The following is a 14,082-nucleotide window of genomic DNA, read 5'->3' on the forward strand; positions in this document are numbered from 1 at the left end:
TCTCTTTTGTGTCGCTGGCGCAGCCGTGTAAAGGCTGCACCAGTGACACAAACAGCGAAAGGAGCTCCAAAATGGAGCTCCTTACGGCGCCGCTGAAAGGGCACCACAAGCGCCCTGCAGCAGCGCAGGTGCGTCACGCCCGCGCTGCTCCATTTGGAGGCAGCATGGCCATGATGTCGTAATGGTGTTGCCCATGTAAACAGGGCGCCACTATTACAATGCCACAAGTATGTGCTAGGGTTGAGGGGCATCTGTAAAGAACGCACTGAGGCAACCCTAGCACGTATCCAAGCCGGCGCTTTGTGCCAGTCTGGATACCACCATTAATTGATTCCAATGAGAATCTCTGAGCTTAATCTCCATGGTTAAATATAGTTCATTTAGCTCATCCCTCCCAGGAAAAATATAACATTTCAAAGCAAAACACCCTTGAGGAGCAAATGAAATTGCCAGAGAATATTGTTCATCAGCACAACTATCATCTGGATAGTGTTGATTGCTGAAGTTCAACATGTTTGGGCATGTATATAGAGAAGAGATTGATCAGCTGGGTGCTGATTCCACAACAGTCTCTGCGAGCCTTCTTTGCATAACTGAAGGAAAGCCTTTTAGCATAAGTATATAAAACCTCAGCTTTTCTGGACATAAATTATTACTTCCCTGTCCTGTTCAAGTATCTGATCTCTTGCCTGCATTGGTTAAGAAGCTCCCAAAAGAGGGATGGACAAATTATCCATTAAATACAAGAATCTAGAATATTTTTTATAGAAAATCCTTGTATTTTTTCAATGAGAAATCCAATGTGAATTTTTATATGATTCTGTAATGTCCTTTGTTTAACATGTCTTTTTATATCAAATGAAGGATAATTTATGCATACCCATATATATTATATATTTATACTTTGTGTCTAGCAGATTATACATTAATTGTCTAGCAGATTTTGACCCCTCTAGATGGAAAAAAGCTCCATAAAATTCCATCTTCTTGATGCCAGTTTAGAAGTAAGGTCTTAGAGAAATCTCTGGTCTCAGCTGAGCTTTTTTAGCATGAGCTGCATCCCACCTCAGACTTAAGAATTATTTTAAGAATGGGAATGGGAAGATTTTCTGAGTCCAGCAAAATTTCAAAGCAAAACCAAGTCAGTGCTAAAACTATCATTATCTCATTCATGGCAAACTGCTGTCCAGTGCAGTTCCTAATGAGAGACAAAGAGAAAGAAAATCTTGAAAACCTTCACTACTATTCTAATGTAGACTGAGATAGTTTCTCTGTTATTGGTCAGACTAGACTATCTATTTAGCACATATTTAGAACAGTGCTCCCACAAGTGGTGAAAGTTGTTCCCACAAGTGGTGGAAGTCATAGCCTATGTTTTTTCTGTGTATTTTGCATTTAATGTGTTTTGTTTTGTGATTAGTGATTGGAAGACAATCACAGATGTAATTTGCAAGTCTAATTGCTGAGGCATATATTGCTGAGAAAATCCCATTCCCAAAATATGCAGCAGATCACAGAGAAAATGTATTCCCCTTAATGCACACCTTGACCATTAATTACCTAGCATCAATGGTCTTCTTTAGCAATTCAAGTGATATTCACAGGTTCACTGTCACTCTCTAGGGGGGAGCCTCTTGGTCTTTTGGGACTTGAATTCCCATAATCTCCCATCATTGATTATGCTGCCTAGGGCTGATGGGATTTATAGGTAAAAAAAAAAAAAACAGGACATCTGTTCTCTAGTTTGGAGGTATACAGCCTGAATGTCTTAGCCTATGTGGACACTTTGAATTACATGAGTAAAATCTGATCTTTAGCTTATAGACCCAGGGCTGTGCAGACCGGCCATTAAGGCAGGCCTGGGGGCTGAGTCAGGGCTTGGCATCTATATGACGCATGCCCCAACACCGCCCCCATGGTGGTGTGATGCCATGTGCCACTCCACACAGAACACAGTGTCACAGCGTTCCTCTGGCACTGTGTTTACACAACACAACCCCAAAGGAGCACCTTAAAGACATCGCACCATGGCTATTTCACTTTTTCCAGGCTACAAAATGGAGCCACTTTTTATGGTTCCTTTTTGTATTGTGGAAAGGCCAGATTGGGGCTGCGGCATGTGGTTGCTGCAGCCCTAATCTGGCGCAGCTGGAAGCAACCACAGGCTGCCCCTTAGGGGCAGTCTGCACAGTCTCCTAGTTTCTACATGAGTTTTCCTATGGGAGCTGAGAGCTACATACTTTTCCAAATCATTGATTTTAATTCAGTAGTAGTTCCCCACATGGTGTCTATGTAACAGCAAATGTAATAATAATAATAATAATAATACGTTTTATTTATAGACCGCTATTCCGCAATGATCATAGCGGTGTACAGTAAAAATTGAATAGGATACAAATACAAGGTGACAATTGAAGGAGGGAGAAGTCTCGTCCTTCAGGCAGTCCCTGATGTTGCTGGGTCTGCCTGATCGCTCCCTCTGAGGCCAAGATGACAGTTAAGGAGGGAGGGGCCTCTTCCTTCAGGCAGTCCTTGATGGAGCTGGGTCTGCCTGATGGTTCCCTCTGAGGCCGAGATGACAGTTGAGGAGGGAGGGGCCTCTTCCTTCAGGCAGTCCCTGATGTTGCTGGGTCTGCCTGATGGCTCCCTCTGAGGCCGAGATGACAGTTGAGGAGGGAGGGGCCTCTTCCTTCAGGCAGTCCAAGATGTTGCTGGTCTGCCTGATGGCTCCCTCTGAAGCCGAGATGACAGTTGAAGAGGGAGGGGCCTCTTCCTTCAGGCAGTCCCTGATGTTGCTGGGTCTGCCTGATGGCTCCCTCTGAGGCCGAGATGACAGTTGAAGAGGGAGGGGCCTCTTCCTTCAGGCAGTCCCTGATGTTGCTGGGTCTGCCTGATGGCTCCCTCTGAGGCCGAGATGACAGTTGAGGAGGGAGGGGCCTCTTCCTTCAGGCAGTCCCTGATGTTGCTGGGTCTGCCTGATGGCTCCCTCTGAGGCCGAGATGACAGTTGAGGAGGGAGGGGCCTCTTCCTTCAGGCAGTCCCTGATGTTGCTGGGCCTGCCTGATGGCTCCCTCTGAGGCCGAGATGACAGTTGAAGAGGGAGGGGCCTCTTCCTTCAGGCAGTCCTTGATGTTGCTGGGTCTGCCTGATGGCTCCCTCTGAGGCCGAGATGACAGTTGAGGAGGGAGGGGCCTCTTCCTTCAGGCAGTCCTCGATGTTGCTGGGTCTGCCTGATGGCTCCCTCTGAGGCCGAGATGACAGTTGAAGAGGGAGGGGCCTCTTCCTTCAGGCAGTCCCTGATGTTGCTGGGTCTGCCTGATGGCTCCCTCTGAGGCCGAGATGACAGTTGAAGAGGGAGGGGCCTCTTCCTTCAGGCAGTCCCTGATGTTGCTGGGTCTGCCTGATGGCTCCCTCTGAGGCCGAGATGACAGTTGAGGAGGGAGGGGCCTCTTCCTTCAGGCAGTCCAAGATGTTGCTGGGTCTGCCTGATTGCTCCCTCTGAGGCCGAGATGACAGTTGAGGAGGGAGGGGCCTCTTCCTTCAGGCAGTCCCTGATGTTGCTGGGTCTGCCTGATGGCTCCCTCTGAGGCCGAGATGACAGTTGAGGAGGGAGGGGCCTCTTCCTTCAGGCAGTCCCTGATGTTGCTGGGTCTGCCTGATGGCTCCCTCTGAGGCCGAGATGACAGTTGAAGAGGGAGGGGCCTCTTCCTTCAGGCAGTCCCTGATGTTGCTGGGTCTGCCTGATGGCTCCCTCTGAGGCCGAGATGACAGTTGAGGAGGGAGGGGCCTCTTCCTTCAGGCAGTCCCTGATGTTGCTGGTCTGCCTGATGGCTCCCTCTGAGGCCGAGATGACAGTTGAGGAGGGAGGGGCCTCTTCCTTCAGGCAGTCCAAGATGTTGCTGGTCTGCCTGATGGCTCCCTCTGAGGCCGAGATGACAGTTGAGGAGGGAGGGGCCTCTTCCTTCAGGCAGTCCCTGATGTTGCTGGTCTGCCTGATGGCTCCCTCTGAGGCCAAGATGACAGTTGAGGAGGGAGGGGCCTCTTCCTTCAGGCAGTCCCTGATGTTGCTGGGTCTGCCTGATGGCTCCCTCTGAGGCCGAGATGACAGTTGAGGAGGGAGGGGCCTCTTCCTTCAGGCAGTCCCTGATGTTGCTGGTCTGCCTGATGGCTCCCTCTGAGGCCGAGATGACAGTTGAGGAGGGAGGGGCCTCTTCCTTCAGGCAGTCCCTGATGTTGCTGGTCTGCCTGATGGCTCCCTCTGAGGCCGAGATGACAGTTGAGGAGGGAGGGGCCTCTTCCTTCAGGCAGTCCCTGATGTTGCTGGGTCTGCCTGATGGCTCCCTCTGAGGCCGAGATGACAGTTGAGGAGGGAGGGGCCTCTTCCTTCAGGCAGTCCCTGATGTTGCTGGTCTGCCTGATGGCTCCCTCTGAGGCCGAGATGACAGTTGAAGAGGGAGGGGCCTCTTCCTTCAGGCAGTCCCTGATGTTGCTGGGTCTGCCTGATGGCTCCCTCTGAGGCCGAGATGACAGTTGAGGAGGGAGGGGCCTCTTCCTTCAGGCAGTCCAAGATGTTGCTGGTCTGCCTGATGGCTCCCTCTGAGGCCGAGATGACAGTTGAGGAGGGAGGGGCCTCTTCCTTCAGGCAGTCCCTGATGTTGCTGGTCTGCCTGATGGCTCCCTCTGAGGCCGAGATGACAGTTGAAGAGGGAGGGGCCTCTTCCTTCAGGCAGTCCCTGATGTTGCTGGGTCTGCCTGATGGCTCCCTCTGAGGCCGCCATGACAGTTGAGGAGGGAGGGGCCTCTTCCTTCAGGCAGTCCAAGATGTTGCTGGGTCTGCCTGATGGCTCCCTCTGAGGCCGAGATGACAGTTGAGGAGGGAGGGGCCTCTTCCTTCAGGCAGTCCAAGATGTTGCTGGTCTGCCTGATGGCTCCCTCTGAGGCCGAGATGACAGTTGAAGAGGGAGGGGCCTCTTCCTTCAGGCAGTCCAAGATGTTGCTGGTCTGCCTGATGGCTCCCTCTGAGATAAATTTTGTTGTTGTTCAAGATGTAAAATATTTCGTACATTCAATCCTTAAGGAAGATGAGCTTTCCTCTGTATCCCACAGTGGGATCATTATACCATAGGAGGATGTGGGCTGTAATTCCCCAGTTGTGGAATGCTCTCCTTTTGGAGGCCTGATGGGCATCGACACTGCCTTCATTTTGGCACCAAATTAATACATGGTATTTTCTGGCTTCTGGCTCTTCAGCCACATTTCATAGAGCTGTTCCATGTCTTGAATGCCATTCTCCTTCATATAAGTCCACATTTCTCACTCTTCTTGACTGTGAGCAAAGGAGCAATTCCCAACGTATTGTCATTTCTGGTGGTTTATCAAAGCTTTGGGAACCTAATAATCTGTACAAGTGCATGGCTTTAAAGTGTTTAATTGTTTTAATACACTTCTGGACAGCATAACATGTTATGTAAGCAACAAACAAGCAAACTGGATGTAGGTTTAAATCTGTCATTGGCATTACCCAGGTTAGCTGGACAGCAAACTGGTCACATGATCAATATCTTCCTTGCTGTGATTAAACGTATTGCATTTCTAGTTAAATTATAGCAGTTAGTTTCAAATTTACAGCTATACATATGTGCATTTAGTGCAAATACATGCCCTTGGTTTTTTAGGCAGTGTATATTGTCTGCTATATATTCATAGCATACACATACACACACACACACACACATATTCTGATATATATTCTCTTGTATATATTCTGGTATATATTGCTGTATATTCAGTGTATATTCAAGAGATGTGGCGGCTTAATGGTTAAGATACCAATACTGATGACCGGAAGATCAGGTTGGCAGTTCGAGGCCCAAGTACTGCATGACGGGGTGAGCTCCTGTTACTAGTCCCAGCTTCTGCCAACCTAGCAGTTCAAAAGCATGCAAATGCACGTAGATAAATAGGCACCACTTCAGTGTGAAGGTAACAGCATTTGGTGCAGTCATGCTGGCCACATGACCACTGGCTTCATCTTTGGACAGTGCTGTCTCTTTGATTTAGTAACAGAGCTGAGCAGCGCTCCCTACAGTCAGTTATGACTAGATATTCATGTCAAGGGACTACCTTTACCTTTTACCTATATTCTCTGATAAGGCATCAGTTGTTACTCTGATTTCTATTCAGGTTAATGTAAAAGCACAGTTAGAGTGGCAGTCTGATACTTTATAATGGTGTAAAACAACGCAACTGCATTCATGATGTGCTCACAATTGAAAGCTCTGCATGAATGTGCACCCAATCAGAGAGGAAAAGAAGAGAGACCAAAAAAATAAAGTTGTATTATTTGGCAATTTTGAATCAAAGCACAAGGTGGCAGCAAAGGGACTTAGAAAGCATAATTGCACATATGCCAGTCATGAGAAGTATGGGCAGAGGTTAAAATATTCAAGTGAATTCAATTAGCCTGAAATATATTTAGGGGTGGTTTTCTACCATTTAAGTATTTTTAAACCTTGGGTTTGTTTTCCAGAGTAAAATGTTTTTTTTTTCCTGTAGCAACCAGATATAATGCTGGAACAAGAATATCCTACAACTATTAGACCACTGAATATGGCTATTATAATCTTATGTTAGAGCTATTACAGTAACATGTCAGACTAAAAAACAACAAAGTAGCATGTGGGCAGAGTTACTGAAATTTCATACAAAGGTAAAATAGCTGCTGACACATTGATCAAAATAATGATGGTGAATGATGACGATGATGTGTTGGCAAAATATAGAATAATCTTTTTGTTAAAATTAATGTGTGTTAATATATCTGCATAAGGATTATTGTAATTTAAATATAACTACGCTACACTTCAACATAGCAAGGAAAACCTGTAATCAGGTGACCAATGTGCCTGATTGCTGCTTACATTACTGGGCAAATTATGTCTGGTTCTATTTATTTGCAGTTATTTCTCTTGCAAATGGAGTAGGAGTGGACAGCCCTTCAAATGTGAGACACTTGCAATCAGAATATGTTCTTCTGTAAGGCTTGGCCACTAAATATGATGGTTAAAGTTTAAACCTGACTTAAACCCAGTGTATCCACTATTGTATCCTTTTCCCTGCAGCAGCCCTCAAGCAGGGTTTGTTCACATCATCTGACAGAAAACTGAAATCCTGGTTTCACTTTCTAGACTCTCATTTCCAAAACCAGATGAAGTCTCAGTACAGAAAATGCACTATGCCTACTTAGAGTACTCCAAACAAAAGCTGGTGACCATCAGTTTGACCATCAGGTTTAAAGGTTTGTGAATCATTTAACCATTGGTGGCGCAGTGGTTAAATGCCTGTACTGCAGCCATTCACTCGAAACCACAAGGTTGCGAGTTCAAGACCAGCAAAAGGGCCTAAGTTCGACTCAGGCTTGCATCCTTCCGAGGTCGCTAAAATGAGTACCCAGACTGTTGGGGGCAAATTAGCTTACTTGCTCATTAGCTTACTTGCTGTTCACCGCTATGATCTTTGGAATAGTGGTATATAAATAAAACAAATTATTATTATTAATTATTATTTAAAATAATAAGAGATGTATAGATTGTATAGGGAGCCAGCATGGTGCGGTAGTTTGAGTGTTGGAACATGACTCAGGAGGCCAGGGTTCGAATCTCTGTTTGGCCATGGAACCCCACTGGGTGACTCTAGGGAGGTCATACTCTCTCAGCCTCAGAGGATGACAATGGTAAACTCCTTATGAAGAAACTTGCCAAGAAAACTCTATTGCCTTAGGGTTGCCCTAAGTCAGAAACAACTTGAAGGCACACAGAAACAACAATAGATTGTATATTTGCTCTATTAAACAACAGATATGTGCTTCTGTTGACATAGTGAAATATAAGTTAAAAATAAAATACCTGGTAAAAATACCTAACATTTTTTTATGGTTGCAAAGATTTGAACCAAGGTTTTCCTTCATTACAATGTACACTTAGCAACTGCTTATCTATGATTATTCTTTCCCTTTTCAGAACAATTTTAATGATTTTGGATGAGTGTATTTACACAACCAATTTAACAAGCAATCAACCATTGCTGACTTTGCAATATATTCTTTTTAAACATCAGCCTTTTGCTCTGTCCCCCTTTTTAGACTTTAGAACTGGCCTGTGATCAATAGGATCATAGCTTAATGGTCCAGCTATAATTTATGCTCACTCATACGATGGGCACACATATGTCACTTTTTCGTCTTTAAAAGAATAGTTCAATAGGGTATTAACAAGTCCTGTGTACAATTCAGATATCTGCAAGTACAATTGTTGTAAATTGTATGATTTTATGCACATTTCCTCTCACCCTCTTCCTCTCCCACACTGTACTGTGTTCTTTAACTGTATTGCAAAACAGTGGATTTCCTATACAAAGAACAAATAGCTTCAAGGATTTATTTTGCTGCCTTCTCACCATGATGTCATATGAAATAATAATGTTGATAGTCTTCATAGTCAGGCTAGTAATTTTCTAGTAGGCTGGCTTCTCATATCAAATTGCAGATTTCCAACATGAATATCCGCACAGCCTTTTAAAATTAGAAGTTAAAACCATTTCTGGAAAGTCCCAACTTGCCTATGTCCTTTCTTAGCCATATGTCCATTGCCTCCTTCTGTTTCTTTTCTTTCATTCAGTCAAGAGTAGACATGTAGCATTTTAATAACAACAACAACAAATAATTGCTTTAAGGAAATAGTGTTATAAATGGATACTCACATTGTCCAGGAATATAAATGGTATGGGAGAAAGGGTATTTCTTTTGAAGTAAACATCCAGCATAAAATCTATAAAATGTTGCCAATAAATTTATTACCTGCTAAACTGAGAGAGAACACAAATGTATACTTGTGAACAAATGGTATTTAACACATCTGAAGCCAAGTTAAGTCAATAAGGTAATTGCAGAAGTGTGCTGATGATACTAGGGAGACAAGGATAGCTATATCCACATATAGTGAGCCACCATAGTGTAGTGGTTTAAGTGTTGGATTACAACTCTGGAGACCACGGTTCACTTCCCAGCTCAGACATGGAAACCCACTGGGTGACCTTGGGCAAGTCACATCCTCTCAGTCTCAAGGGAAGGTAATGGAAAACCTTTTCTTCACAGAACTTGCCAAGAAATACTCATGATAGGGATGTCTTAGGGTCACCATAAGTTGGAACCAACTTGAAGGCACACAACACACACACATTCATATGTGTTGGTTTTCCCTGACACTCCAATTCTAGTGTGAACCGTTCACAAAAATAACAACAAGCCAAAATACACAATTGCCTCCCACTTTAGGTCTTCTGTCTGTACAGCTGACAATGGATCTCTATCAGATGAGAGTCTACGTTTTGGCTGTCTAATGAGAAGACTGTTTATTAGACAAAACAGGAAAAGTTTTAAAAAGGAAGTTTGTCCATTTCACAGAAGAAAGACAAAGTCTAGTTCATAGTTCCTATGGAAAAGCTTATTTAGTAGGTTCATTATGAAATGAAGTCAGACATATTGATGACTTTCATGCATTATGCTATCCATTTGTCTCACCTACAAGCAGAAATCAGTTGAGTTTCCCATTCTAGTTTCCCATGCTGATCTTTGGAAAGAAATGATTCATCCAACTATAAAGATTTGGAATTCAGTATAAGGTAATGCCTATTATAGGTGTGGGAAAGACTGCCCCAAAAGGGCGGCCTGATGGCAGACTAGTTCCCACTGGAAGGAAGCAGCAGCTGCCAAACCGTGTGGCTTCCTTCTGGAGTAAAAAGAACCCAGAAAAACTGGGTTCTTTTTCCGCCGCAGGATGGATGTCACAAGTGTGCCAATGGCATACTCGCGACATAAGCGACGTGCAGCACCATGCAGACACCATGCGGCACTTACATTACAGTGGTGGCGCCCATGTACACAGGACACCGCCATTGTTATGCTGCTGCGCCGGATTAGGGACCGTGTGGTTGCCATGCGGTCTCTAATCCTAAAATCGGCTCCAGTATGGCACATTTGGGCAGTCTGTACCGTTCCATATGTCCCTATTTGGAAGAATTTGTAAATGTGCTATTTACATATCATCTGACACTACTGTGTTGATTTACATATACATTCTTAATATATTTATTGGGGGGGGGGGGAATAAGCAATAAATAATTGCCCTGCTTCCTCCCATCAGCAAGGCTACTATGTCAGGCCTTCTTATTGTGTGGGATCAAGGCAGCCCTACTGTATAGAGCAGGGGTGGGACTCATGGAGCCCCAGAGATGTTATTGTACTGAAACTCTCAGTCAGTAGTGAGGACTATCCTCCCAATATCTGAAGGGCTTAAAGAGGTCAGTTCTCTCCTGGAAGACATCCTCGATTTGAAGGACTGCCCAGTACAAGTCCAGATTAAAGACCAAGGACCATAAGAATGAAGAACAAGAGTACTGACATTGCCCACCTAAAGCACACTGAACAGATGCACAGGTCATAGCAGTTCCTGTTATGGTTCTTTCTGACAGTGTGAGATTTACTCTATTTCTTTAATTGCAGCCATTCTTAAATGTGCCACTCAGAATTGCAAGTAAATAATTTATTAATGTCAATGGTAGGTTTCTCTTTGTTTTGGTCTTTTTGTTAGGAAGGATCGAATTAGGGGAATTTTAATTAGCTCAAATTTAGCCGAGAGGTGGCCCTAACAACGCCACGTGCCAGAATCATGTCCCAAAGTGTATACCAGAGGTCGCCAGTACACCCCAAGATAAAGAGATTCTAATACCAATTAGGTGCAATTAATCTAATAACATTTATTCAAGCACAGCAAAAGGGGAACATACACACACGCACACATTCAATGCTATAGCAGGGGAGGGGGGAGTTTAGGGAGATAGGGTTGTGAAAGAGAGACACCGCTGGGGAATATTACCTTAGAAGTCTTCTCCTGGAAGTCTGATGCAGCTTCGATGGACAGTGATTCATGGCCCCGGAAGCGAGGGAAAGAAGGCCGCGGAGGCTAAGGAGCAGAGTTCAAAGGGGTGCAGACTAACTTGCAACCCGGTGACAGTGATTTCAGCAGAGCTCAAGGCGCAAAGAACTCAGTGCCCAAAAGCCCAAGGAGGGCCTGAAAACCAGGGGTTTATATAGTGCAAAACATATCCCGGGGCTATGAGGACTTGCTAGACAAAGGCGTTGATTGCCAGGGCATTGTTAAGCCGAGAGCAAGCAATGTGTTGCACAATGCATTAGGTCAGGACACAATTTGAAGGGGCAGCCACCTTAATTGCTGAGCCATTAAGCTGATCACTGGCTCATTAAGGAGGAAGCCAAAGCTATTGTCTTCCATGGGCTAGCAAAGGTGAATCTGGTTTGGCGACTCCCAAACTTCCTATAGAAGATTTTAATTCCATCTTTTTCTGGGGCTCTGCCTGGGTCAGGTGAGCTGCCTACGTGGTCTCTCCGTTTTTAGGTTAATGGTGGGTCTTCTAAGGAGTCCTGTCAGGGGTCATAGCGCAGACCGCATGTACCCAAAATTTTATATAAAACCAAACTTGGTAACATTCTGATGTTCTACAGTCTAAAGAACATTCATGATCAGAAATAAGCAGAAAGTAGCAGGATGTGAGTTTGGGCAGTGCCACAATTCAAAACCATCTAAGAACTGTTTATATGCATGTCAAACTCATCATGGGGGGAAAAAGGAGGGAAATAAATAAAGCTGCTTGTTTCTAAAAGGACTCATACACACTGTACATAGATATCCCTTCCGAGACACCTGGATCCTTCTCTTTGAACTCTTAATTAAGCATATTTTTTATTAAATAAAAATGAAAGAAACCCACTATTCAGGGACATAAAAAGGACTCACCTGCCATTTGCATTCAAAATCAAGTCCAGAAGAATTCCGCTCAGCTGCTATTTTGTGCAGTTAATATTATAATCTGACAGTGTTTAGTTGTGATCCCTAATGGAATGACAAATCCAAGCAAGCCTATGTAAATGAAGAACTAGATTTGTTATACTTTTCACATCAAGGCTAGTTAAAAATGTCCCCTAAATCGACTGGGTAGGATCTTGAGGTACTCTTCTTATTAGTGGAAAAGACTTTAAATGAACATTCTTCATGGGACAGGTCAGCTGGCAGAAAGCAGGGAAGGCAATTCTCACCTCCCTTACCACTGTTCCAGCAGAGTAGTTTTTCAGGGGTCAAAAGAGTCTACAAATGAAAAGACACTGGCAAGACTCCCTCTGTTTCCACTAGAAGACTGGTTCATAAGTAGAACTCCATTCAGAGGATGTGTAAATCACATCTGCTGGCACCAACAATTACACTATAAGGCTGTGATTCTAATCACAATGACTAGAGCATGTCAATGTGAGTGAGTCTTAGATTGGAGTAACTGTTAAGCTCTATGGGAATCAATGTGGCTTACTTCTGAGTAAAGACATGCTAAAGATGCTTGAACTTGAGGTGAGTTAGCAAACATGTATACCAAAGACTTTTTCTTGGTATGAATTTTAGCAAATTCCAGCAATATCTTGTCTTCATTTCAAACCTCAGTGATACAAATGAACATCCATTTCATGAACATCTCATCAGATAGAATCCATATGGGGCCTGAATTGCAGTGTGTTTGTTCCTAATCAGTTTCTATGAATAACATTTTAACCTCATTGAAAGAAGCACTGTATGAATTCTGCAAAGCTGTTTTCTGAAAAGGCTGTTACAAGACAAATTTTGCAAGCAACATTTCCTTTGGTAGAGCTGACATAATTGCTGCTAAACATCAATGTCAATGTCAACACCCTTTTCACAATGATCATGTGGCCCCTGAAAGAGCATTATAGAAGACCTTTCTCCAAGGGATTAAGAGCATATCTATGTGGGCTATTTACATCCATTCTCCCCTGCCCCATCATGTTGACATGTCCACATGAAAACTCTGATTTGAGTATGGTCTGTCTTCATGTGGGAAGGCCAGTTCTGCACTGAATCCAGCATATCCCTCTCATAAATCAAAATTTTAAAACATACTTTTTGTTCCGGATTTTCCAGGAAAATCCTGAGCACTCCACAACAATGCCAGGGGGCTGACTACATGTGCATCCTGCTGTGCCACCCACTTCCATCACTGCTGGCATGTGTTGCTTACTCTGAGATCACAACAAAGTGCCCATCCATGTGATCAATGTTGGGTGCCTCATTTTCAACTTGCACCAGCAGCGGTGGCCATGAGTGGCATAGAGGGATGTGCACGTAGGCAGCCACCTGGCATTGCTGCAGATGCCCAGGTGATGGAGGAATTTGGGACAGCTTTGGGTCCGGAATACTCCAGGAGCAGCCCAGCATATTCTGGCCAATGTAGACCTACCCTGACACATACTGAGACTCCAGAGACTGTGGGAAGCAATTTTGGCATGTCTTCTTCATTCACTTTAAGTGCAAGGCAGAACATTTTCTCAACAGGAAATAATAAATAATAATAAAACTTTTATTTATATACCGCCCTTCCATTGATCATGGCGGTGAACAACATAATAAAAACAATACATACATTGTACAAATTAAAAACAACTTAAAAACCCCGGTCAGCCATCCATCTTGCCGTCAACATAGAGAGGGAGGCCATCTAGGACTTCACTCGGGGAATGCAGTTCGAAATAGAAGGGTTTTTAAGTCCCTTCTAAACTGAGCCAGGGAGGTGGCCGAGCGGAGCTCTGTGGGCAGCGTGTTCCAAAGGGTCGGGGCAACGATGGAATACGTCCTCCTCGTTGTAGAGGAGAGTTTGGCCCCTGGAACCCTAAGTAATTGCTGCCCAGAAGTTCTGAGGGTGCGGGGCGGAATGTATGGGGAGAGGCGGTCCTTCAGGTATCCTGGGCCCAAGCCATGTAGGGCTTTATAGGTAATCACCAACACCTTGTACTGTGCCCGGAAGCGAATAGGCAGCCAGTGCAGATCTTTAAGCACAGGTGTAATATGGCTGGTCCTGGAAGTGATTTGGACATGAACTTCCAGTTCATTTCCTGTTGGAAGAAAGGTCTAGAATAGCCCACAGAATGTGAAAATATGATAAAATTGC

This window comes from Sceloporus occidentalis, unplaced genomic scaffold, assembly GCF_023333645.1.
Source record: "Sceloporus occidentalis isolate IW3139 unplaced genomic scaffold, rSceOcc1.0.p SCAF_3, whole genome shotgun sequence".
Classification (NCBI taxonomy): Eukaryota; Metazoa; Chordata; class Lepidosauria; order Squamata; family Phrynosomatidae; genus Sceloporus; species Sceloporus occidentalis.